The sequence below is a fragment of the Salmo trutta genome, chromosome 24 (genome assembly GCF_901001165.1).
Source record: "Salmo trutta chromosome 24, fSalTru1.1, whole genome shotgun sequence".
Classification (NCBI taxonomy): Eukaryota; Metazoa; Chordata; class Actinopteri; order Salmoniformes; family Salmonidae; genus Salmo; species Salmo trutta.
Genome location: NC_042980.1, coordinates 24,510,206 through 24,536,987, shown reverse-complemented (window position 1 = coordinate 24,536,987; position 26,782 = coordinate 24,510,206). Strand labels below are relative to the sequence as shown.

Sequence of the window (26,782 nt, the reverse complement as noted above, 5' to 3'; positions counted from 1 at the left end):
TTAATCTCACCTTTATAGCAGCCAGGTGCAGGGGTGTCTATCCCTTGTGGTTTCTTTTCACAACAGCTGGGCTGCTCTGTGAGACTCTCCCTGGAGATGTCTTCCCCAGGGGGGCCGGGGAACAAGGGCTGCTGCCCCTCTGGTGCTCTCCTCCTCTGGATCTCCTGGTGCTGGTGGTGGTCCTTCTGTCTGGGGCTGTCAACATGGTAGGCAGAGCTGGGAGTGGGACCCTCTCCCGTCTGACATCTACCCTGGCCGGGAGACGCCTTGTTTTTTGGGGGGTACTCTGTGAAAGGTTTTTCTCTTCTGCACAGGATCGTTTGGGAGTGTGCTTGGATGAGAGAATAGAACTGGCTTTGTAGTAGATTTCTCATTTTGTTTGAGGTGTTTAGCAGAGAGCTTATCTAGCTGAGAGGGGCTGGTGTATGACCTGCTCTCCTTCCTCTCTGACATTTCCTTCTCCACCAAAGCCCCACTGCCGGTTGATAGCCTCCAACCTCTGCATCTTGATCTTCTGCTTGGTTTTTGTACGTGTCGTTGGTTTCTGCCAGGCTGCAGGCTTCCTGACACCACCATTTCTTGGCTTAGTTGCCACCTTCTTCTTCTCATCGTTAGTCGCTCTCTGAGGAAAGGAGGAGCCCGAGTCTTGGGAGGAGTTGAAGTTAAAAACAGACAGGTCTTTGAACTTGGACTCCGGTATCGTGTCGGGAGGTCTTGGGGCAGCTTTCCCACTCCCGTCTCACGGTCTGATGGTTGTGGTACCTCCACAGGCTTCTCTACCCGACAATGCACCTTACGGCTGCGTGGACTGAACTAGATTTTCAAGTTCTTGTGCTTTAACACAGTTCTCTGACTGTGCTTGTAGTTCAATGGGAAGGGCATCTGAAATGAGTGAAGAAAACAAAAGGGCTGAAAAACACACAAACTACTCTCACCTAAGCAAGTCAAAGTACATTAGACTATTGCATTACCAATAACCTCATCCCCAGCCTATTGCGCACAGCACATATAAGCCTGGGATTTCAACAATTCAAAGTTTGCCTTAATGGGAGTGAACATAGATTACTATTAGATTGAACAACTGAGTAAAGTAATTATTTAATTTTGGTAAATTATACGACTGCGAGCTGCACAAGACATATACAGGGGAGGGTGAGGGGGAAGGTGTTGTGGGAGATTATTGGTAAATTAAGACCATTAAGACTGCATATGCACCAGGAGTTTCTCCAAGTTTGACTCATTGGTCCACCAGACTCTTTGCGTATTTGGGTGGAAACGTCTGGGAATGACATTACATTTCCAAAAACGAATCCAATACATGGGCTATAATGGCATTGGTGAAAGCAAGCAGTAAGGTAGCACTATAATTTTCTCTTTCCTTGTCACTGCACAATTTATATTCAACTAGAATCACCTGTGGTTGTGTTCGGTTGTCTGCTCTGCATTCATTCACAGAGTCTGCCTTGCTTGTCACACACCCAGCCTGTTCTGCCTAGCAAGCAAGCTAGCATCTAATTTGGTGACCCAGGGGGGCATGTAGCTGCCAGTCAGTGTAGTCCTCTACCACTGCGACAACATGAACATCACCCCTGTTTGTCAGAGCAGAGGTCTACAAGCTAAACACCACCATACATAATAGCAATGTATTATTACTGTCATTAACAGGGAGGCTGATGGGAGATAAGGAAAAATCACAGAGGGAATACATGGTAATACTGCCATTCAGGGCTTAGGGATATAGGCCTACCTATGTTAAAGAATACTATCATTCATATCCTACAGGTTGTACGTACCTACAGGGGAAACAATGGAAAAGCTTAGTCCTTTGTCTAGCTTATTATCATATTTAGTGACACAGTCTTAACCTGTCCTCGGGGGGAATCAGTGAGTCTAGGTTGTGGAGGAGTTCAGTGCTGTCTGTAAAATATTTGTCTATTCTATCCTGTTCAGTGACAGTCATTATACTAAGGTTATAATACTTTTGTAAAGTACCTGAATCTTTGGGGCCTGAGGGATTAAGTAGTGAGTCAAAGTTATGGAAGAGTTCTGTGATATTTATTTCACCTTTACTTAACTAGGCAAGTCAGTTAAGAACAAATTCTTCGGCCTGTGATCAAATTCTTGGCGCAGTGTTCTAAGGCATCGCAGTGCTAGCTGTGCCACTAGAGATTCTGTGTTCGAGTCCAGGCTCTGTCGCAGCCGGCCGCGACCAGGAGACCCATGGGGCGGCGCACAATTGGCCCAGCGTCGTCCGGATTAGGGGAGGGTTTGACTGCCAGGGATGTCCTTGTCCCATTGCGCACTAGCGACTCCTGTGGCGGGCCAGGTGCAGTGCACGCTGACATGGTCGCCAGGTGTACGGTGTTTCCTCCGACACATTGGTGTGGCTGGCTTCCGGGTTAAGTGGGCATTGTGTCAAGAAGCAGTGCGGCTTGGTTGGGTTGTGTTTCGGAGGACGCACGGCTCTAGACCGTCGTCTCTCCCGAGTCCGTACAGCAGTTGCAGCGATGAGACAAGACTGTAACAAATTCTTATTTACAATGATGGCCTATCCCGGCCAAATGCTCAGTTTCATAACAAAAAAGCCAAGTCAGTTTACCTTTTTGAGCATAGCAGAAGTTTTCGAATATGCGTCACAGCTCCCTTAGTTTTTGTCCAGCCTTCGTTGGTGCACTGATTAGGTTCCATTATCCGAAATGCATCGTTTCCACTATCGGAAATTCATACAAGATTGCTTTCTAAATACTCCTACCAGTACCGTGGATAGGAGTTCTGCCAGAAAGGAAACGGTGAAGTGAGAGGAATAACTGGGTTTAAAATCTGTTTTCTCCAGCAGGTGGCGTTTTTTTCACTCGCCAAGCGAGGAGTTTTGGTTTGGAGGTCAATGAGTGTCGAATTTGGTTTACAAAAAATGTATGGTTTATTTTCTACATGTGGCTTATTTGATTGAATATAAGTTTCACAATGATTTGGTTGTTATGAGTGTACTTTGAGTAACTTTGAGAAGAAAAAAAAATGTGGAGTGGTGCCCGTTGTTCACACATCATTGGATAGAATGATCCACTCTGATCTTGCCTCCTCCCGACTGCCTTCCATTTTTGAAGACATTTATTTAAATTGTTAGAGCCGCCACTTGAGTATCTGGTCTATAGACCCCTTTCTGTGTTTGCATACATTGCCGCACGAAGGAGATGCGCGTAGGTAGGTGGCAGAACATGGGGAAGTTCTTATAGAATGCCAGCAAAATAAATGTGGCTTATGAGTGAAATTTTCACAACACTTTTGGATTATAATCAGATTTTAAGGCTCGTATGAATGAATGTCCTACTTAATATAATGTCTGTGTTATAATCGCAAATCAACTGCATTATACTTTAAAAAACACTTAAACTTCAACCAGTAAAATGTCTCCTTGGCTAGCTTTTTCTACAGCCTATTTCAATGAGCATTTGTATTCTAGCTCACAACTGCTGCAGCCAAAATAGTTATTGTGCAAAGATCACAACCAAATATAATCTTAGTAATTGTTCATGCTAGAATCAAAACATCATGGGAACCCAAAAGTTATTTTGTTTAGAAGTAATAAAAACTTAAATCTATGTTAAATGGGGGCAAATGGCGATAGCTTTCTAACTGCCGCCAAGAGTCACGCACATCTGTGGGTGACGTCAGTGTGTCGCGTACTGGAAAGGGGTCTATATGATGGATAATCTGTGGTTGTGTTTTACTATATTGGATCACTCCGCTGAAGAGGGATACATCTGAGGTGAGAATTTAGAGATTTACTCCCGTGTACACCTGTGTCACGGCTGGGGTCTGCCCCTATATATAGACCCCATGGCCGCGACACACGTTCTCTTTAATTTTCTCCGCGGACATCTGTATGGTTTGAGGTACAAACTTTCTGAAGTTCACTTGGTAAGTCACTGATAAGTGTAATATCTTGAGTGGAAGTATACTCACTCGCTGTTTGCTGTCTGGAGCAGCTGGGCACATGGCCAGCCCCTCCTCTTGAGTGCTCCACTCACTGCGCACAGTTGATCTGTATCTTCCGCCCATGGTTTGTCGTACTTGTGTTTCGTTAGTGTTACACTACGACTCCGTGTGCATCCACTAGTATGTTGGCTCTTGCTGCCACAAACTTTAATTTACCTTACACAACTTACCGACTGGCTTGTTCTATGTGTGTGTTGTGAATTGCTTTAACATGCTGCTCCCCGCGTTGGGTCCTGCTAATTACCCTGTGGGTTTTTGTCTTGTTCTTTCCCCTGCAGAGTGTAAGAGTCAAGGTGGGCTGTCCACTACATTGAGACATTAACTTTGGAGTTCCTGAACGGAGTTACTCCATCAAATCGTGCTGTTTTTACTGCTTGGATATTCAACCGGGTAATATTGCAGTTGGCATAAAACAAATAAATCAAATCCATTACCTGGTTGCTGTTTTTTTGTCTGCCTGCTTGTCCCACACGGGTCTTCACCGTTTTCTGCTGTGGTACTAGGTAATTATCCCTCACCGGGTTCCTATTCCTCCAAGCGAGTCACGGCATAAGCTCTCCCAGGGCGCCAGACCCCTGCTCCGTGGCCTTGTTGGCTTGGCTGAGCTTATGGCTTCCCTTTGTGACAGGTATGATGTTGGCATCCCCCCTGGGGATCCGCATACCTCGTGTATGCACTGCCTGGGTTTGAGCCATGTGGAGGGCAGTGGAGCGCCCTACTGGATGCCTGTTTTGTGTGGTGTTCTCAGAACGCCTGTGCCTGTGCCAATGGAGGCCATGCGCGATTGGGTCGGCCAGGCTCGGCCTCAGGCTGGGGATGAGCTCCCTCCCTCAGGAGTGGTGCGTCAGCGAGCTGTTAGTCCCACTACTGAGCCAGGTACCCCTCCCAGGAAGCGTGGCCGGAGCAACCGCAGGCAGAGCCCATCTGATGCCAGTCCTGGACGGGGGCAGGAGTCGGACCACTGGGACCACCTTGAACGGAGGGTGCATGCCCTGCATCCGGAAGTTGATAGCTTCAATGGTGATGACAGCTGTTACCTGTTGGCCAGTGATGGGCTGTTCCTGGGGGACGATACTGGCACTGCAGGGCTACCAGGCCATCAGAAGCCGCCAGGAGGGCTTCATCACCCCCAACTGGTGGACAGTGATGACTCTCCATCTGTCCCCATGTCTGCTGAGTTCTGTGAGGCCTTGCAGGAGAGCTGGGCCTCTGCCAGGGGGCGCTTCCGACTCACAGAAGAGACTGGACCGTGGAGTTATGTTGCAGGTGCAGAGTCACTCGGCCTACGGGAGTACCTGACCATGGACACCATGATAGCTGCCATGGTCCTCCCGCACTGGGAGATTATAGGGCAGAAACCGCGACTGAAGCCGGGACCCTCCAGAGTCTCTGATGCAGACTTGAAAGACACATATGGGTCCCTCTGCTCTCTTGGCTGCCTTACCAACGAGGCCATGCTGCTGCAAATCAAATCAAATTTATTTATATAGCCCTTCGTATATCAGCTGAAATCTCAAAGTGCTGTACAGAAACCCAGCCTAAAACCCCAAACAGCAAGCAATGCATGTGAAAGAGGCACGGTGGCTAGGAAAAACTCCCTAGGAAAAACTCCCTAGAAAGGCCAAAAACCTAGGAAGAAACCTAGAGAGGAACCAGGCTATGAGGGATGGCCAGTGCTCTTCTGGCTGTGCCGGGTGGATATTATAACAGAACATGGTCAAGATGTTAAAATGTTCATAAATGACCAGCATGGTCAAATAATAATAATCATTGTAGTTGTCGAGGGTGGAACAAGCACGTCCGGTGAACAGGTCAGGGTTCCGTAGCCGCAGGCAGAACAGTTGAAACTGGAGCAGCAGCATGGCCAGGTGGACTGGGGACAGCAAGGAGTCATCATGCCAGGTAGTCCCGAGGCATGGTCCTAGGGCTCAGGTCCTCCAAGAGAAAGAAAGAAAGAGAGAATTAGAGAGAGCATATTTAAATTCACACAGGACACCGGATAAGACAAGAGAATACTCCAGATGAAACAGACTGACCCTAGCCCCCCGGCACATAAACTACTGCAGCATAAATACTGGAGGCTGAGACAGGAGGGATCAGAAGACACTGTGGCCCCATCCGATGATACCCCCGGACAGGGCCAAACAGGCAGGATATAACCCCACCCACTTTGCCAAAGCACAGCCCCCACACCACCTACCTGCAGACTCTGTTGCCCCGGCTGCAGGAGGGCACAGAGGAGCTCCTTTGGGAAGCAATGGAAGTGTCTCGCCTGCTTTCCCTGCTCCAGAGGGATATGGCCCGTGCCACGGGGTGTTGTCTACAATGCTCGAGGGGTACCAACTCCAAATACGGTGCCGGCGCCCGTCCTTCAGGGGCCTTCGTGTCACCACGGTAGCCGACCCCCTGAAGAAATCCCTGCGGCTGGAGATCTCCTCACTCCTGGACAAGGGTGCCATCCGCAGGATCGAGACATCAGAACGGCTAGGTGGGTTCTACTCCCATTATTTTGTGGTCCCCAAAAGAGACGGAGGGTTTTGACCAATTCTGGACCTCCGCAACCTCAATGGATACTTGAAGGTACTGAGGTTCCACATGCTGTCCCCAGCCCCCGTGTTGCAGGCCATTCCAGGGACCAGTGGTTTGTTACGCTGAAGAGATGACAAGAATGACAAGAAGAGATGTCTGATGCCCACCCAGAGGCGAAGCAATTCAGTAATTCTTGAAAGTCAGGTCAATCCCTGTCCTGCAAAGAAACATTATTTGTATAGTTTTATTTTGGAAGCAGTAAGCATTACGATCATGTAATACTGTGTATAAAAGAACCATGTACAGTGGCAAGAAAATGTATGTTAACCCTTTGGAAATACCTGGATTTCTGCATAAATTGGTCATACAATTTGATCTGACCTTCATCTAGGTCACAACAACAGACAAACAGTCTGCTTAAACTAATAACACACAAACAATTGTACGTTTTCATGTCTTTATTGAACACACTGTGTAAACATTCACAGTGCAGGGTGGAAAAAGTATGTGAACCCTTGGATTTACCCTTGGTTGACCCTACTTTGGCAGCAATAACCTCAACCAAATGTTTTATGTAATTGTGAATCAGACATGCACAACGGTCTGGAGGAATGTTGGTCCATTCCTCTTTACAAAACTGTTTCAGTTCAGCAATATTCTTGGGTCACTCCAGAAGACGTATTTTTTTTCTGTTGAAGCCATTCTGTTGTTGATTTACTTCTGTGTTTTGGGTCGTTGTCCTGTTTCATCAACCAACTTCTGTTGAGTTTCAATTGGCGGACAGCCTAACATTCTCCTGCAAAATGTCTTAATAAACTTGGGAATTCATTTTTCCGTTGATGATGGCAAGTTGTCCAGTCCCTGAGGCAGAAAAGCAGCCCCAAACCATGATGCTCCCTCCACCATAACTTACAGTTGGGATGAGGTTTTGATGTTGGTCTGCTGTACCTTTTTTTTCTCCAGTGTTGGGTGTTCCTTCCAAACAACTCAACTGTAGTTTCATCTGTCCACAGAATATTTTGCCAGTAGCGCTGTGGAACATCCAGGTGCACTTTTGCAAAGTTCAGATGTGCAGCAATGTTTTTTTTGGACAGAAGTGGCTTCTTCTGTGGTGTCCTCCCATGAACACCATTCTTGTTTAGTGTTTTATGTATCGTAGACTCGATCTTTGCAGGACGGCCACTCCTAGGGAGAGTAGCAACAGTGCTGAACTTTCTCCATTTATAGACAATTTGTCTTACCGCGGACTGATGAACATCAGGGCTTTTAGATACTTTTGTAACCCTTTCCAGCTTTATGCAAGTCAGCAATTCTTAATTTTAGGTCTTCTGGGATCTCTTCTGTTCAAGGCATGGTTCACATCGGGTAATGCTTCTTGTGAATAGCAAACTCAAATTTTGTGAGTGTTTTTTATAGGACAAGGCAGCTCTAACCAACATCTCCAATCTCCTCTCATTGATTGGACTCCAGGTTAGCTGACTCCTGACTCCAAATAGCTTTTGGAGAAGTCATTAGCCTAGGGGTTCACATACTTTTTTCAACATACACTGTGAATGTTTAAATGATGTATTCAATATTGAGAAGAAAAATAGAATAATTTGTGTGTTATTAGTTTAAGCACACTATGTTTGTCTATTGTTGTGACTTGGATGACGATCAGATCAAATTTGATGACCAATTTATGCAGAAATCCAGGTAATTCCAAAGGGTTCACATAAGTTTTCTTGCCACTGTATGTGAAGTGTATGAATAATGTAAAAGTAACAAATATCTATAAAAAGAAAAACAAAGTAGGGTGGTGGGCCAATAAGATAAATCAAAACAAAGAGTTTGTAAGTGGGGTTAGGGTGTTGGGTTTTCCCTTATACTATAAAAGAGCTTCAGTTGTCTAGAAAAGTGTCACGTAAGTCCAATTAATTAATTATTATTAAATGTTGAAGACAATGCATTTGTACAGAGACAGAAACTGTTGCAAAATACCAAGAGTAGACTGCAAGGCTATGTTAAGTTAAATAATGACTATGCAGATTTGAAGTAAACCTATTTTGGGTTAAGACAAGTAACTATGAGTAAGGGCAAACATGACAAGCTTGCTAGCTGAGTTTGAATAAGACATTGGATTACCACTCTGCATTTAGAATATTTGGTTTTATTATAGCTAATAAATAACCAAATCATTGATGGATCACTAATAACAGAAATGCATGTCTGTCGTCTGCCCCGGCATGCCAGTTGGCATACGCGTCATCACTCTCCCTCATCTGTTTAATAATTTCCCACGAACAGTAAGCCGGCATACGTATCATCACACTTCCTAGTCTGATTGGTAGAGAAGACGGGCCTTCTGACTTTGTGGGTGTGGTAGCTAGTGACGACCCGAAGATATTAACATTTTATATTCATTCAATATCTTTTTTTTAAGCAGACTTTTTTTTAACAACAAATCAATACAGGAAGTATATGTGGGAACACAAGTATATATAAATAATATACAAAGGACAATTGGGCTAGGCCCTAGCCGCTAGGGGGTACAATATCACATTACACAAGGACCAAATTACACTTATTATTCTAACAGCTTTTTTGTTAGTAGAGTATTTAATTGTCTTAAAATACAGTTCAATTTCTTTTTGTAAGGTAAGAGAATGTGGTGTTTTGTTTGTAAATTTACATTTGTGAATATGAAATTTGGCCAAAATAATGAAATTAATTACATAAAATTGTTTCAGCTTATTTATATCGTAGGTAAAGAATCCAAGCAGCATATCTCTCCACAATAGTGTAAAATCTTCATAAATGTGTTCAATTATGAATCTACTGATGTCTTGCCACAGTTTTCTTACATGAATACAATGCCAAAAAAGATGCAACACTGTTTCTGGGTGGTCATTACAAAAGGTACAATTTGAGTTGATGTTTTCCTTAAACTTCTTCATATAGTGGTTGGCAGGATAATATTTATAAATAAGTTTAAAGGAAACGTACTTAATTTTGTTAACAAATAGGTAGGTGTCTGGCAACATCCACACTTTTTTCCAACAGATATTATCAATAAATCCATTCCAATAAGGCATGACATAAGGTATAGATACAACATCCTGCTGAAACAAGGTTCGTATCGCTCTGTTGTTGAATGGACCAAAAGACAAAATCTTTCCTACTGATGAGTCAACAGGGTCAATGGAAGGTAGGCTCTGAGGGTCAGGTCTTGACACGTTCCTGAATAATAAAGCAACACTTGCGGGAATGACATTTAAAACAATTGCAAAATCTTTAAGTGTTACAGGGACCTTGTAAATTGATAAGAATTCCTTAAAACTAAGTAAAAGACCCTCTGCATTTACCAGTTGGCTCACCAATAGGATTTTATTTCGGAACCAATATTCTAAAAAGAAAATTATTTTTTATACAATATGTCCCGATTACATATATAATATCTGTGCGGAGAAAAATTATGCTTATAAATTAAGGACCATGACAAGAAAACCTGCCGATGAAAAGCAGAAAGTTTCACTGGAACTTTGTCAATATTATAATTGCAAACCAACATGAGGTTAATCCCACCAAAAGTAGAGCCGACATGATGAGGAATAAAATTACACATAGAAGTGGGTCTTCTTAGGAATTGTTTTATCCAATTGATCTTAAAAGTATTATTTAAGGGAGTGAATTCCAGAAAATTCAGCCCACCATACTCATAAGTGTTCATTACAAGTTTTCCTAATGTAATGGGCAATGACTGCCATGTTTTTGGATGCATTGCTGCTCGCACTGCGTGCTAGTGCGCATGTGATGTTGGCCCTTTATAAATCTTAATATCTTTGCCTGTGAGTGATGGAAAATAATACATCTCAGCGACAATTGTTTGAATAATTCAACGGATGTCTTGTACACAAAGGTGATGACTAAAGTATCTTATTAGGAATTTTCAAATCTGACTTCTCTATGTGGCCGTCTATGGGAATTGTCTTTCTGGGCCGGGCATCAGTTAAACTGCACTACCAAATGAAAACTGTAGCAGTCGAAACCATTTTTCTAAACCGGAACATTGGCCAACTGAGGTATAAAGAACTGGAGATGGCCGACCATTGTTTTCAACATACTGTAATCTACTCACGTTCGCAAACGCTATGTCGTGGCTGCTGCCATTTTGGGACTACTCCACCCGAGCAGCGAGAGAATGAGCACGAGCAGCAATGTCATCAAAAGCATGGACTCAGGCAGCTTTTGGGCATTCTGCCGGTGTAGGTTGGGACGTCGATCAGCATGGCTGCGACAAGTTGGGTGGAGGGGAAATCTGCTTTTGGAATATCACCAGTGAGGGAGGGGAAATCTGCAGGCACCACAGTTCCCACAACCACTCTAAACATGAAAGGCAATTTTGTGTATGCAAGTAATTTATCGAGGACTAAATCATACATGCTCTTGCTAGCTCTACATGTGCACCTCAGGAGACCTAGCAGTTGTATATTTTCTATTCAACACAACAATACATACCACCTGTTACAAAATGAAAAGTTGGTGAAAGAAGTTTCTGCAAGTTATAGTTATGATTTGCCTGTTAATTGGGACACAGGTTGAATTATTATTCAGTCAATTCATCAGTAAAATGGCCTTGTATTATTTCACAAAAGCTTTATGTACAAGTAATATAATATACCAACTCCAGGATTCTATAAGACCCTCACAACATTATGTATTTACTGAGCCACTGACATTGTGAGTTATGTCCAACCAATATTAGGAGTGATGACAGAGACAGTGCATTCGGAAGTATTCAGATCCCTTTACTTTTTAAACGCATTTTGTTACGTTACAGCCTTATTCTAAAATTGATTAAATAAATGTTTTTCCCCATCAATCGACACACAATACCTCAAATGACAATGTGAAAACCGGTTTTTAGACTTTTTTTCAAATATATTAAAAAGAAAACAAATACCTTATTTACATAAGTATTCAGACCCTTTGCTATGAGACTCACAATTGAGCTCAGGTGCAACCTGTTTACATTGAACATCCTTGAGATGTTTCTACAACTTGATTGGAGTCCATATGTGGTAAATTCAATTTATTGGACATGATTTAGAAAGGCACACACCTGTCTAGGTCCCACAGTTGACAGTGCATGACATGATTTGGAAAGGCACACACCTGTCTATATAAAAGGTCCCACAGTTGACAGGGTATGTTTTTCAGCAGCAGGGACTGGGAGACTAGTCAGGGTCGATGAAAAGATGAACGGAGCAAAATACTGAGAGATCCTTGATGAAAAACCTGCTCAGGACCTCAGACTGGGGCATAGGTTCACCTTCCAACAGGACAACAACCCTAAGCACACAGCCAAGACACCGCATCAGTGGCTTCGGGACAAGTCTCTGAATATACTTGAGTGGCCCAGCCCGTACTTGAACCCAATCGAACATCTCTGGAGTGACCTGAAAATAGCTGTGCAGCAACGCACCCCATCCAACCTGACAGAGCTTGAGAGGATCTGCAGAGAAGAGTGGGAGAAACTCCCCAAATACAGGTGTGTCAAGCTTGTAGCGTCATACCCAAGAAGACTTGAGGCTGTAATCGCTGCCAAAGGTGCTTCAACAAAGTACTGAGTACTTACACATTTTTACTTTTTTTTTTATACATTTGCACAAACAAATTAAACCATTTTTACTTTGTCATTAGGTGGTATTGTGTGTAGATTGATGAGGAAAAATAACTATTTAAATACATTTTAGAATAAGGCTGTAACGTAACAAGATGTCGAAAAAGTCAAGGGGTCTGAATGCTTTCCGAATGCATTGTACTATTTGCTGTGACATTAGGGGGTCCACCCTTTAACCCCTGCCAAGAGATCTCTTTGACCCGTCTTTTCAACATGAGTGCAGCATAAGGTACTTTAAGTCTGTCCTGCTATTCAAAAACAATCAAGTGCTGCATCAGAGTAAGAATGACAAGAACCCCTTACAGAAGTGGAAGATTGTTCATCCTGATGTAAACTATATGTTAATTTGCTCCTATTTATGTGGAATATTCTGAATTTATACAACATGTGGATCTAATCTTGAATGCTGATTGGTTAAAACCGCATTCCAGCCGGTGTCTATTCCACAAGTTACCACCGGCTAAATCTATGACAGTAAAATGCCTATTTACTCTGTTCCATCTGATTAAGCAATCCACTGTCCTATCAGCCCAGCCAAGGAATATATAAACTTGATCTCCACTAAAAAAGCATCTAGACATTATCTCACATTTTCTTTTAGACAAACATTGTTTTCAACAGCAGAGGTTTGTATAAACATTGCTCTCTGTCTCGCCGACATTTGCAACACTGTTTCAATATTCAAATTCAATCTCCAAATATCCCATAGTAATGAACGAGTCGGGATGAGACAGACAGGCAGGCAGCTTTTGTCAGCCTGTTGAAATTATGAATCAGCATATTTATGGATATATACAAAGAACTATCAATAGAAAACAGGTAAAACAACACAAAGTGCAGCTAGTTTGCCGTCTTTCCAGCTTCAGTCTGAAGTGATTGTGTTGGCTAGCTCCTCTGAACAAGTGTCCTAACGAGAGAGCAGTTTCTACGCCAGGCAAAATTGCACATCATTAGCTCATTGTTATGGATGTATCCAAATAAATGTCACTAGCAAACAGCTTAAATAAGCTACTTTGCTGTTATTCTGGCTGCTCTGTTTGATGTGACTGTAAGTTAGCCATAGTTGGCTAGCTAACAAGCAAGGGATAAGAACGTTGACAGCCTGTATGTAGATACAAAACAGACTGAACGACTAGGTCGCATCTCTGGCAACTGAACCAATAGCGCGAACAAACGGCCAGCCGGCTTGGGTAGCAACCCTAGATTTGTATCGGGACAATATTTTTTTTCTTCATGAAAATATGTCAATCATTATTTGAATATGTTAGTAACCCGTTGTATAAAGGTGATAATGGCCTCAAAGCCGTAATTTTGAGGATATATAGGATATAACGATACCCGTGCCAAAATATCCTCCAAAGCCCGGCTTCTCGGGCATTATCACTTAAATGTTATCTGTAAATAGTAAAATAAATTGGTCTTCTTCTACTGGCCACCTACTTGTTTTCTTTCACAAATACCATCAAGACTTTCTGTCTGTAATAATAAAGCCCTTTTGTTGGGAAAAACAAATTCTGATTGGCTGGAACTGGCTCCTCGGTGGGTGGGCCTATGCCCTCCCAGGCCCAACCATGGCTGCGCCCCTTCCCAGTCATGTGAAATCCAACGGTTAGGGCCTAATTTCTTTATTTCAATTGACTGATTTCCTTCTATGAACTGTAACTCAGTAAAATCGTTGAATTGTTCCATGTTGAGTTTATATTTTGTAATTGCTCAGTATAATTATAAGCAGATATTAAACAATGAAACTGTTTGAATCTCAGAACAGCCCCCCCCAATATCCTGCCAGCTTCTAAGAAATACACACAAAATGTTAAAATACAATAGCTAAAGGATTTGTGTATTAAAACGTTAATCCGTTCAGCTGGCTAGCAAATGAGCCAAATTCAAGCGCTGATTGAGCAATGTCTGTTGTCACCTCCAGAGATTGGACAGTTTGATGAGCCGAGCTGGTGCTCCCTCTTTTCTGCATCTGGGGGCATATTGTCCATCAACAGGGCACATGCATACATCCACCATGTCTACCATTAAAAAAACGATGAGAGCTCTCTTGCTTTTGAACTTGATCAGGAAGGCTGCAATGTCCACGTGCTGTAGAGTAGAGACAAAGGAAGGAAGTGACAGAGGACATGATTTAACCTCATCAGGATTTGCCCAAAGACTGATGATATCTAGGCTTTCCACAAGGTCACTTTCATCACTGTATGGGTGTTTTGACAGAAACCAGCAGTCCAAATCAGAGTTACGAGTACAATTATATTCTGTCGGAAAGAGACCAACAAACTAGTTTGTAAGATTTATGGATAGCATTATCAATAGTTTCTGTGTTATACTTCTAAAGCCATATGGTTATGCCTCTCATCAAAGCTCATAAAACATCTTAGATGCACACAAGCACCATTGTCAATCCAAATGTAGAGTAGAATATAAAAGAGAATCTTTGACTACTGTACCATTGAGGATCTACTGTATGGTTTGTCAAATTGGCTAACCTGCTAAGCTGAGGGGTGGGAACATTGCCTGGTGACGTCAGCAGCCTCCAGCTCCATTGTAGTCAGTCAGGTAGCTCTCTGGTAGAGGCAAGGAATCAACAGCGGCTGGCTTGGAACACACAAGTGAAAATGGATAAAATGCGATTAACAACGTTAGCTGGAACACACAGAGGAGGACTTCAGGTAAGTGGCATGTGAAAACAAATGGTAAATGGCACTCGCGCCAATAAAGAAGTATGGAAAACATTTGCCGGCAAAATGGGATAGAGAGCGTAGGTTTGTGGGTATTGGATTTGGATCCTCTCTGCTCAGCTGAGGAAACATCACCTGGTGACATAAGCAGCCTCCTATAGTTGTGTTCAGGAACACAAGGGGTGTCCGCAACGACATAAACATGATCATTAACCCCAGTATTATGGACCTCTGGCGCCACACATTCATTCACAGTCACAGCTATATCATTGTGATGTAGGGCTACATCTGACATACAACTGGTGTCATCATGCATATCCAGCACCACAGTGATATCACTGTGATCAACATCCTCATCATCAAGTGCCTCAACGATGTTACTTACACAGTAAGTGTGATCATGTGCAGCAGACACTTTCGCATTATCAACATTGCCACTTACCTCTGTACCTACTGTATTTCTTCATCTTTCCCTGGGGCATTGTGACTGCTTTTGATGACCACCTTTTCATCTGAATCTTCTAAAATAACTTTGCTGTCAAGCAATGTAGACAAAATTATCAATGTAATTACACCTGGCCCAAGTTTTACTTAACATGTATGAGCTGGATAGCAGGATAGTATTGGTGTTTACCTAGTCAGCTATAGAAACAAGTGTTTGTGGAAGTTATTTAATGCGATTTGACGCACACTAGCTTGCTATCCTCAATTAATGTTATTTAACTGGGGGCTAACCAAGATAGCTACTAGCTATTGAGAATCACTAGCTAGGCAAACTGCAGTTTGAAAATACATTTTATTTGGGGGGACAAAGTAGCTAGCTAACATTAGTTATAGTGACTTGGAGTCACACTAGGTCTGTCACATTTAGCTTGTTAGTGAGCTTGCGATCTCACTACTAGCCAGATATCTAGCTGAAATGGATCCACGTGGATTCTAGTTAGATAAATTATTTTAGCTAGATAGCTACCTTGCAAGCTAGAACGTTGATTCACGTGAACTCGAACGTTAGATTGCTAGCTAGCTAACTAACTAAGCCCCGCCAGTCGTGCCACCTACTATGTTGCCTTATTGACAGCATTTCAATTAATGTCACTCAATAAATATTACCCTCACAATTATCTTATCAGACATTGTGTTTATAGCTATATAAGCAACTAGAAAACAACCCTGTCAAGATGCCGTTAGCTAGCTATGTGTTAGATTCCAATACAACACAAATCGTTAACCGATCTACATTCATCATGACAACAACCATAAAAACAAAATCCTAATAACAAAAAAAATGTTTTGACTGCTTCGCATGTTGGATGCTGTTGAGAGCTGAACACAATGGCATATTCAGGTTCTTGCTGCGACTCTTTTTCTTGCTTCTGTCTGGTGCAAAGAATTCCCTTGTCTCCTTCAGATACATTAGGCTCGAGCAAGTCGAGAGCGAGTGAGTTTTACCTTCAGCGTGTGCATGTGGCATAGGCTCGCCCACGTCACAGCATGAAATGTTCATAACTGTGAATGATGGGGGTGAAATAGGCCTCTAAGACAATTACTTGAATAATTCAATTGACGTTTTGTTTACAAAGTTGATAACTAAAGTGTCTTGTCTGAAATTTAAAAATGTGACTTCTCTATATGGCCGTCAATGGGAATTGTATTTCTAGTCCGTACTGCAGCTAAACTGCAATACCGAAAATACCCTCAGCACAGTGGAAAGCGTGTTCCCAGACCGAAAGCCTATTGCCCTTGCCCGTTTTACAATACCTTGAAAACAACGGTCTGACAACTTGGACTCAGTCTTCAGTTGTTATACCTCAGTGTCCCCAACCCACAACCCAACCTCTCCCAGTTTTCAACTTGTTCAGTACAGCACTGTTTCCATTCAATTGAACGTTTCAGAAAGTAAAAAAGTACTAATCGCATCCCTGGGTCAATGGAAACATGTCTAGTGTTGCCAACTTAGCGAATTTTTTTTATTTGTATTTTTTATAAAACAGTAACATGCAAAACATTAACATAACTTTGTTTCTATATTTAGCGAGTTTCAGACACTTCTCGCGACTTCTTGGTAAAAGATTGCCTTAGGGCAGTTTTGACACCAATGGTTTCTATGGTTTGATAGCATTTAGCCATGGGCGGATTGTCTGTCTGGCAATTCTGGCAAATGCCAGAATGCCCTGACCATCTTTTATTGGATGGGCTGGACGAAATTGACCCCCCAAAATTTTAGATTTAAAATATGGACACGGCCGGCAGATCATGAGCTTGTTTTAAAAATATTTATGACTTAAACATGTTTATGACTTCAAAGTAGGCAATGGGTGGCTACTTTGAAGAATCTCAAATATAAAATACATTTTGATTTGTTTAACACTTTTTTAAGTTACTACATGATTCCATATGTGTTATTTCATAGTTTTGATGTCTTCACTATTATTCTACAATGTAGAAAATAGTAAAAATAAAGAAAAACTCTGGATGAGTAGGTGTGTCTGTAACAGGGTTGGTTATGTTTCCACTTGCCTCTAAAGAAATGTGTGCTTAATGTTCAAGCATTCTTATTGGTTGGTTCAACTCTGACAATAAGGTGTGTTGTGATTGGCCCCGCTTGCAGATAGGGGGAGATCGCGAACGTCAGGTCTTCCCAGTATGAACATGTGATGCAAGGGGTAGGTCACGTTCTGAATACTGTTTTATATTTTATATTTTACAATGTGTACAAGTTTGCTGTACGTTACTGATTTATACATGTGTGGGTATATGGTACCTGTTAGGGATCGAGGGGCTTTCTGGGATGTGCTTTGGCATATGATTGCTGTAGATAAGTGTGTTAGCTAGCATACACCGTTGCAATGGTCACATAAACCCACTGTTTACACAGTTGTCTTCATACTACAGATTTTGCCATCGACAGCCATCAATACCGTTAAGCACTGCACAACTAACGTGCTGTTTCTCATTTAGCAACAGGTATTTACACATGTCATATTTTGTATTGTATTTTTGTATTTTGTGACCCAGTATGAAAATGTGATGCAAGGGATTTTGCCATCGACAGCCATCAGTATCATTAAGCCCTGCACAACTACCGTGCTGTTTCTCATTTAACAACAGGAATAAATGATGCTCAACTGGGACCACTGGCTGATGTGATTTATTAGGACAAAACACAACGCAAGGAGAGTACGATATACATCTGTTACATGTCCAAACTTTTGACTGGTACTGTATATATTATTTAACTTTAAATGAAAAAATGTTCCAGTCTGAACTTAAACAAGTAAAACCAGGTAGAAAGTGTGTAGAAATGGTAATTAATTATTTTTTAGTACAATAATTTCATCTCGGAACAAGTTTTCAATCACAGTATTTTCAATATAGAGCTATTATCAGCTCTATTTTGTTTGATTGTGTGGTCTCAAGCCAGTGATTTTATTAACATTCTTCGTCAAGAATATGGGCAACATTTAATTATTAACAACGAAGGAGGTGGGAATGTTGTACCCTTGTCATATAATTGCTACATTTACAATCAATATAGCATTAAGATCGGTCTCCAGATTGTACTTTCTTTTCGCGATGCAAATATTGAGTCGCAACTGAGACATCCTGGTTCGATTTGGGTCCCAAGGCAAAACCAGTTGAGAACCACTGATGTAGCTTACTACTGCCAGTTAGGCTTAATATTTTGGCTGTAGGCTATATTGTATGAAATATATTTTTAATACCTACTATAGTAGGCTAATTAAAGAAGGGGGGATTCGGGAGAACATTTAGACACTAGGCTACTTGCAATATAGCCTAACAAGCCGTTAGATTGTCTTTTATAACACATAGGTAAGGCAATAGCCATCTACTAGACATTTATACAGTGTTTTTTAGTAAACACAATCATCACATATTACAGTAAAGGTCAATTCGGGGACTGTGTATTTTAATTGTTTAATCAAAGTTTATTTGCTTCTGAATCTCTTCAGCCCAGTGAGTGAGTTTATGAGCTGTAGTAACAAGTGACTCTGGTGTTGGATTAGGAAAGTCCTGCCTATCCCGCTTATTTCATTCGCTGATAATCCCGTCACTTCTTGGCAGAAAGATACGCATACACGCGTGGCATGCCCAGACGAAGCAAAATGCTGGAAATCTATCCACATCCACATAGACTAGTCCCAGCATCTTCCTTTGACCATCACATAATGTTGTATATTGAATTCAATAGAAGAAAACAGAGACGTCTTTAATGTAGCCATTGGCTACAGCCAAAACATTAAGGAACTGGCAGTCTCTCACTCTCCTTCTCTCTATCTGTTTTCCTCCATTGAATTATATGTAGACTATTATTTAAACACTTATCTAAGGTGGGCAGGGCGAACACTTGAAATGCACTAATTTGACATATGTAGTACCACCCATCGGGTATAGTTGTTAATGAATAAACATATATTAGACGAAGTAAATTCCATTATATAATAACTTTGGAGTTACACTTTATTTTAAGGGTCTGTCATAAACCATTTATAAGGCATTTATAAATGGTGTGTTCACCATTTATTAATCATTACTCCCACATTAATAAACCATTTATTAGTCATTAGTAAAGTATTCTTTCAGTCCCTAATCTAAAGTGAGTGCTATTTATTCTTTATAAACACATTACAAATGTTTTGAGTGACCAATGTAATTTCTCACCAAAAGAAGGGCATGCCATTGGTAGCCATTCCTGCTGTACCTTGTAAAAGAAGAAGCACAGGAAATATAAATATATAAATATTTAAGGAAATATTTATACGTGTGAATAATTAGCTAAGTAACATTTACAAATGTGTGAGTAATGATTAATAAATGGTGAGCAAACGGTTTGTAAATGCCTTATAAATGCTTTTTAAATGTTTTATTATGGAGTGTTACCCTAGGAGGTTAATGGGACCAGTGTGCTCCTCTGGTCCCAGTGATGCTAGGCTTAGTGGCACAGACATCTCAGCTGCGTACTGGACGTAGCGAGAAAGCAGAGAGACACTGACACATGTACTGTCAGTTTGTTGATATTGATATTATATATTTAATAGTAATCAACCCTTAGTGTTAATTATGATGGTGTGGGCTACTGTGGCTGAAATGCCAGGGCTTCATTTTTTGTCACAGTCTGCCCCTGCATTTAGCAACTTTTCCAACTCAATTCTGCTGCAAATGAGAGTGGGTGAAGCTGTATAATATAAGTCACAGCAGAGGCGCACACACAGGCAAAGAAGTAAAAGGGGAGGGGATGTGAAGGGGGGAAAGGGTGAAAAAGCTACGTGGGGATCGCAGCCGTGCTGCAGAAAGGCAATTTGGTGATGTGATGTCTAGCGACGAATCAAGGAGCCAATTGCAGATCTCACTGAAAAATTGTTGGCAACACAGCATAGCCTGTCCCCATAGAAAGCCAATGTAGGCTAGGCCTATGCAAGCCTATAGACAGGTTTGTTGTTTAGCAACAAAACAGACAAGTGCGCAACAATGGGGCGGAACAGACGAGGTTGGCTTAGATTATTGACAACACGCAAACCATATTTCTTCTCCAATGTTTATTGAAAACATAAATACATTTCCACAATGAGCACTTGTCTCTCAAATACATTGTTACAGTTGTTGGTTAGCTAGGGAACATCTCAATCAATCAAGCAGGTGCCACATGTCATAAACTGTGCTGTTCTACAGTACAAAGGCAAAATGCATGAACCAATTTTCTTTCACTGCTAAATCTGAAAGTATTGTTCTATCTAGACAGACAACCATTTCTGATCAACTGGCTTGTTCTTGTGTCAGGAAATTAAATCCAACATTAATCGGATAATATACCTGACCGTAACAACAGATCAAAGATGTTTGACCAAATTCGTAGTTACCACGTTTTGCCATTATAGTGCAGTGTGTGTGAATGTGCTTTGTGGGAATTTTATAGAAATGTATTTTATACTGGCACAAATCAGATTTCCCCTCTGGGGATCAGTACAGTTCATTCATTCAGTCCCTCAGACCAGACTGTCCCAGGTATCTTACCTTGAGGTACGTGCTGGGGAAGTGGCACTGCATGAAATTAGTGATGACCTCTACGTCACAGGAAGACACAGCCAGGTACATCTTCACCGTGAAGCCGCTGCCAAACCTGAGAGAAATTCACATCGTCACGAAGGAATGTTGACTATTTTATTACCAATCACAGTTAATGTCTGTTGGAAGGGGGGATATTAGGCAGTAGAGAACCGGCATGAGGGCCTTCTACAACTTCAGAGAAGGCCTAAGGATTTATAAAATATTTGTTGTAGTTTTAAAATATACATTTACTTTTAATTTCTATTGTATCTTTTCAATAATATTTCAATTATATTCTAACTATATTCCTATTTTCAATTATATTCTGATTTAATCTCTTCAGTTTGTGTTGGAAAGGAAAGGGTTAACACCGAAGAGAAAAAAAATCCAATCATAATTTTTCTTTGGTGGTCTCTAGGGACATAAATCAGCCATTAGTTAAGTCAGCCATTGGCTAGGCCCTCAGAAACCTGCCATACAACTGTATTAGGGCAGAATTTTAGAGTGACAGTGGAATCAACTAATCACATTAATGGGTGGGACCATTTTTACAAAAACGTATGGAAACTTCTGCCTTCTCGAAGACCCCTCACATTAATAAACCATTTATTAGTCATGAGTAAAGTTTTTTTTTCAGTCCCTAATCTAAAGTGAGTGCTATTTATTCTTTATAAACACTTCAGAAATGTTTTGAGTGACCAGTGTAATTTCTCACAAAACGAAGGGCATGCCATTGGTGGCCATTCCTGCTGTACCTTGTAAAAGAACAAGCACATGACACAGGATGTTTAAGGAAATATTTATACGTGTGAATAATTAGCTAAGTAACATTTACAAATGTGTGAGTAATGATTAGAAAATGGTGAGCAAACAGTTTGTAAACGCCTTATAAATGCTTTTAAATGTTTTATTATGAAGCCTTAAAAATAAAGTGTTATCCTAGGAGGTTGCTGGGCCCAGTGTGCTCCTCTGGTCCCAGTGATGCTAGGCTTAGTGGCACAGACATCTCAGCTGTGTAGTGGACATAGGGAGAAAACAGAGAGACACTGACACATGTACAGTTGAAGTCGGAAGTTTACATACACCTTAGCCAAATATTACATTACATTACATTTATGTCATTTAGCAGACGCTCTTATCCAAAGCGACTTACAAATTGGTGCATTCACCTTATGATATCCAGTGGAACAACCACTTTACAATAGTACATCTATATCTTTTTTGGGGGGGGGTTAGAAGGATTACTATATCCTATCCCAGGTATTCCTTAAAGAGGGGGGGTTTCAGGTGTCTACGGAAGGTGGTGATTGACTCCGCTGTCCTGGTGTCGTGAGAGAGCTTGTTCCACCATTGGGGTGCCAGGGCAGCGAACAGTTTTTACTGGGCTGAGCGGGAACTGTGCTTCGGCAGAGGTAGGGGGGCCAGCAGGCCAGAGGTGGATGAACGCAGTGCCCTTGTTTGGGTGTAGGGCCTGATCAGAGCCTGAAGGTACGGAGGTGCCGTTCCCCTCACAGCTCCGTAGGCAAGCACCATGGTCTTGTAGCAGATGCGAGCTTCAACTGGAAGCCAGTGGAGTGTGCGGAGGAGCGGGGTGACGTGAGAGAACTTGGGAAGGTTGAACACCAGACGGGCTGCGGCGTTCTGGATGAGTTGTAGGGGTTTAATGGCACAGGCAGGGAGCCCCGCCAACAGGGAGTTGCAGTAATCCAGACGGGAGATGACAAGTGCCTGGATTAGGACCTGTGCCGCTTCCTGTGTAAGGCAGGGTCGTACTCTGTGAATGTTGTATAGCATGAACCTACAGGATCGGGTCACCGCCTTGATGTTAGCGGAGAACGACAGGGTGTTGTCCAGGGTCACGCCGAGGCTCTTAGCACTCTGGGAGGAGGACACAATGGAGTTGTCCACTGTGATGGCGAGATCATGGAAAGGGCAGTCCTTCCCCGGGAGGAAGAGCAGCTCCGTCTTGCCGAGGTTCAGCTTGAGGTGGTGATCCGTCATCCACACTGATATGTCTGCCAGACATGCAGAGATGCGATTCGCCACCTGGTTATCAGAAGGGGGAAAGGAGAAGATTAATTGTGTGTCGTCTGCGTAGCAATGATAGGAGAGACCATGTGAGGATATGACAGAGCCAAGTGACTTGGTGTATAGCGAGAATAGGAGAGGGCCTAGAACTGAGCCCTGGGGGACACCAGTGGTGAGAGCACGTGGTGCGGAGACGGATTCTCGCCACGCCACCTGGTAGGAGCGACCTGTCAGGTAGGACGCAATCCAAGAGTGAGCCGCGCCGGAGATACCCAACTCGGAGAGGGTGGAGAGGAGGATCTGATGGTTCACAGTATCAAAGGCAGCAGATAGGTCTAGAAGGATGAGAGCAGAGGAGAGAGAGTTAGCTTTAGCAGTGCGGAGAGCCTCCGTGACACAGAGAAGAGCAGTCTCAGTTGAATGACCAGCCTTGAAACCTGACTGATTTGGATCGAGAAGGTCATTCTGAGAGAGATAGCAGGAGAGCTGGCCAAGGACGGCACGTTCAAGAGTTTTGGAAAGAAAAGAAAGAAGGGATACTGGTCTGTAGTTGTTGACATCGGAGGGATCGAGTGTAGGTTTTTTGAGAAGGGGTACAACTCTCGCTCTCTTGAAGACGGAAGGGACGTAGCCAGCGGTCAGGGATGAGTTGATGAGCGAGGTGAGGTAAGGGAGAAAGTCTCCGGAAATGGTCTGGAGAAGAGAGGAGGGGATAAGGTCAAGCGGGCAGGTTGTTGGGCGTCCGGCCGTCACAAGACGCAAGATTTCATCTGGAGAGAGACGGGAGAAAGAGGTCAAAGCATAGGGTATGGCAATGTGAGCAGGACCAGCGGTGTCGTTTGACTTAACAAACGAGGATCGGATGTCGTCGACCTTCTTTTCAAAATGGTTGACGAAGTAATCCGCAGAAAGGGAGGAGGGGGGGAAGGGGAGGAGGATTCAGGAGGGAGGAGAAGGTGGCAAAGAGCTTCCTAGGGTTAGAGGCAGATGCTTGGAAGTTAGAGTGGTAGAAAGTGGCTTTGGCAGCAGAAACAGAGGAGGAAAATGTAGAGAGGAGGGAGTGAAAAGATGCCAGGTCCGCAGGGAGGCTTGTTTTCCTCCATTTCCGCTCGGCTGCCTGGAGCCCTGTTCTGTGAGCTCGCAATGAGTCGTCAAGCCACGGAGCAGGAGGGGAGGACCGAGCCGGTCGGGAGGATAGGGGACATAGAGAGTCAAAGGATGCAGAAAGGGAGGAGAGGAGGGTTGAGGAGGCAGAATCAGGAGATTGGTTGGAGAAGGATTGAGCAGAGGGAAGAGATAATAGGATGGAAGAGGAGAGAGTAGCAGGAGAGAGAGAGCGAAGGTTGCGACGGTGCAATACCATCTGAGTAGGGGCAGAGTGAGTAGTGTTGGAGGAGAGCGAGAGGGAAAAGGATACAAGGTAGTGATCGGAGACTTGGAGGGGAGTTGCAGTGAGATTAGTAGAAGAACAGCATCTAGTGAAGATGAGGTCAAGCGTATTGCCTGCCTTGTGAGTAGGGGGGGACGGTGAGAGGGTGAGGTCAAAAGAGGAGAGGAGTGGAAAGAAGGAGGCAGAGAGAAATGAGTCAAAGGTAGACGTAGGGAGGTTAAAGTCACCCAGAACTGTGAGGGGTGAGCCATCCTCAGGAAAGGAACTTATCAAGTCGTCAAGCTCATTGATGAACTCTCCAAAGGAACCTGGAGGGCGATAAATGGTAAGGATGTTAAGCTTGAATGGGCTAGTGATTGTGACAGCATGGAATTAAAATGAGGAGATAGACAGATGGGTCAGGGGAGAAAGAGAGAATGTCCACTTGGGAGAGATGAGGATTCCAGTGCCACCACCCCGCTGACCAGATGCTCTCGGGGTGTGCGAGAACACGTGTTCAGACGAGGAGAGAGCAGTAGGAGTAGCAGTGTTTTCTGTGGTAATCCATGTTTCCGTCAGCGCCAAGAAGTTGAGGGACTGGAGGGTAGCATAGGCTGAGATGAACTCTGCACGGCTCCTATCCCAGCCTCGGACGCGTCCACCTCCACTATGAACGCCAAAGAGGGATCCGGATGAGCCAGCACGGGAGCCGAGGTAAACAGCCCTCAGGTGACCAAAAGCCCTGTCCGCCTCAGCCGACCACTGCAGTCGCACCGGTCCCCCCTTCAGCAGTGAGGTAATGGGAGCCGCTACCTGACCAAAGCCCCGAATAAACCTCCGGTAGTAGTCGGCAACCCCTAGGAATCGCTGCACTTCCTTTACCGTGGTGGGAGTCGGCCAATTACGCATAGCTGAAATGCGGTCACTCTCCATCTCCATCTCCACCCCTTCAGTGGAAATGCGGTACCCTAGGAAGGAGACAGACTGTTCGAAGAACAGACATTTCTCAGCCTTGATGTACAGGTCTTGCTTCAACAGTCGACCAAGCACCCTGCGCACCAGGGACACATGCTCGGCGTGTGTAGCGGAGTATATCAGAATGTCGTCAATATACACCACTACACCCTGCCCGTGCAGGTCCCAGAAAATCTCGTCAACAAAGGCCTGGAAGACTGATGGAGCATTCATCAACCCGTACAGCATGACGAGGTACTCATAGTGCCCTGAGGTGATACTAAATGCCGTCTTCCACTCGTCCCCCTCCCGGATACGCACCAGGTTGTAAGCGCTCCTGAGATCCAATTTTGTGAAGAAGCGCACCCCGTGCATTGACTCGATCGCACTGGCGATGAGAGGCAGTGGGTAGCTGTACCTCACCGTGATCTGATTGATACCCCAATAGTCAATACGCGGCACAGACCCCCATCCTTCTTCTTCACAAAAAAGAAACTCGAGGAGGCAGGTGAAGTGGAGGGCCGAATGTATCCCTGCCCAAGGGATTTGGAGACATATATTTCCATAGCCGCCGTCTCCTCCTGTGACAGAGCATACACGTGACTCCTGGGAAGTGCTGCGTCTACCAGGAGATTTATCGCACAATCCCCCCGTCGATGGGATGGTAATTGAGTCGCCTTCTGAGAGCCAAATCAGCATATTCTGAGGGGATGCGCACGGTGGAGACCTGGTCTGGACTTTCCACCATAGTCGCACCGATGGAAACCCCTACACACCTCCCTGAGCTCTTTCGTGACCACCCCTTGAGAGCCCTCTGTTGCCACGAATTGGTGGGGTCATGACAGGCCAGCCAGGGTAGGCCTTGCACCACGGGAAACACAGGAGAATCAAAAAGGAAGAGACTGATTCTCTCCTTGTGACCCTCCTGCGTAACCATGCCTAGTGGAGCGGTGGCCTCTCTAATCAGCCCTGACCCTAATGGTTGACTATCTAGAGCATGCACAGGGAAGGGCATATCCACAGGAACAATGGGGATCCCTAAACTGTGGGCAAATGAACGGTCAATAAAATTCCCAGTTGCGCCTGAATCTACAAGCGCCTGCGGGGAATGCAGGGAAAACTCAGGAAATTTAATCGACACATACATGTGAGCAACAGGGGGCTCTGGGTGAGCCTGGTACCAACTCACCTGGGGTGACACGATAGTGCCCTGCCTGCTGCCTCGACTCCCTGAGGAACCCCCCCCCCAGCACCGACCAGCAGTGTGCCCTCTGCGGCCACAGATGGTGCAGGGAATGGCCCCTCCTCTGGTTGCCCTAAGCGCAGCACCTCCCAGCTCCATGGGCGTTGGAGCGGAGGTGCTGGGGGATGGAACTGACAGACCCCGATCCGGAAGTCCGCGGGTAGCCAGCAGGTTGTCCAGCCGGATGGACAGGTCCACCAGCTGGTCCAACGTGAGGGTGGTGTCTCGGCAGTCCAAATCCCAACGGACGTCCT

At 43.8% G+C, this 26,782-nt stretch overlaps 1 long non-coding RNA gene across 2 annotated transcripts; it reads right to left on the bottom strand.

Moving 5' to 3' along the window:
- Positions 1-5,891: 5,891 nt before the first annotated feature.
- Positions 5,892-16,315, bottom strand: LOC115160973 (uncharacterized). Of its 2 annotated transcripts, XR_003869155.1 has the most exons (4): positions 14,680-16,315; positions 14,106-14,278; positions 6,197-6,742; positions 5,892-5,931 (listed from the first exon to the last, which is right to left on the bottom strand). It is a non-coding gene; the product is annotated as an uncharacterized LOC115160973 (long non-coding RNA). The 2 variants fall into 2 exon arrangements; XR_003869154.1 differs by lacking the exons at positions 5,892-5,931; positions 6,197-6,742 and having other exon boundaries at positions 13,863-14,278.
- Between the last annotated feature and the right edge of the window lie 10,467 nt (positions 16,316-26,782).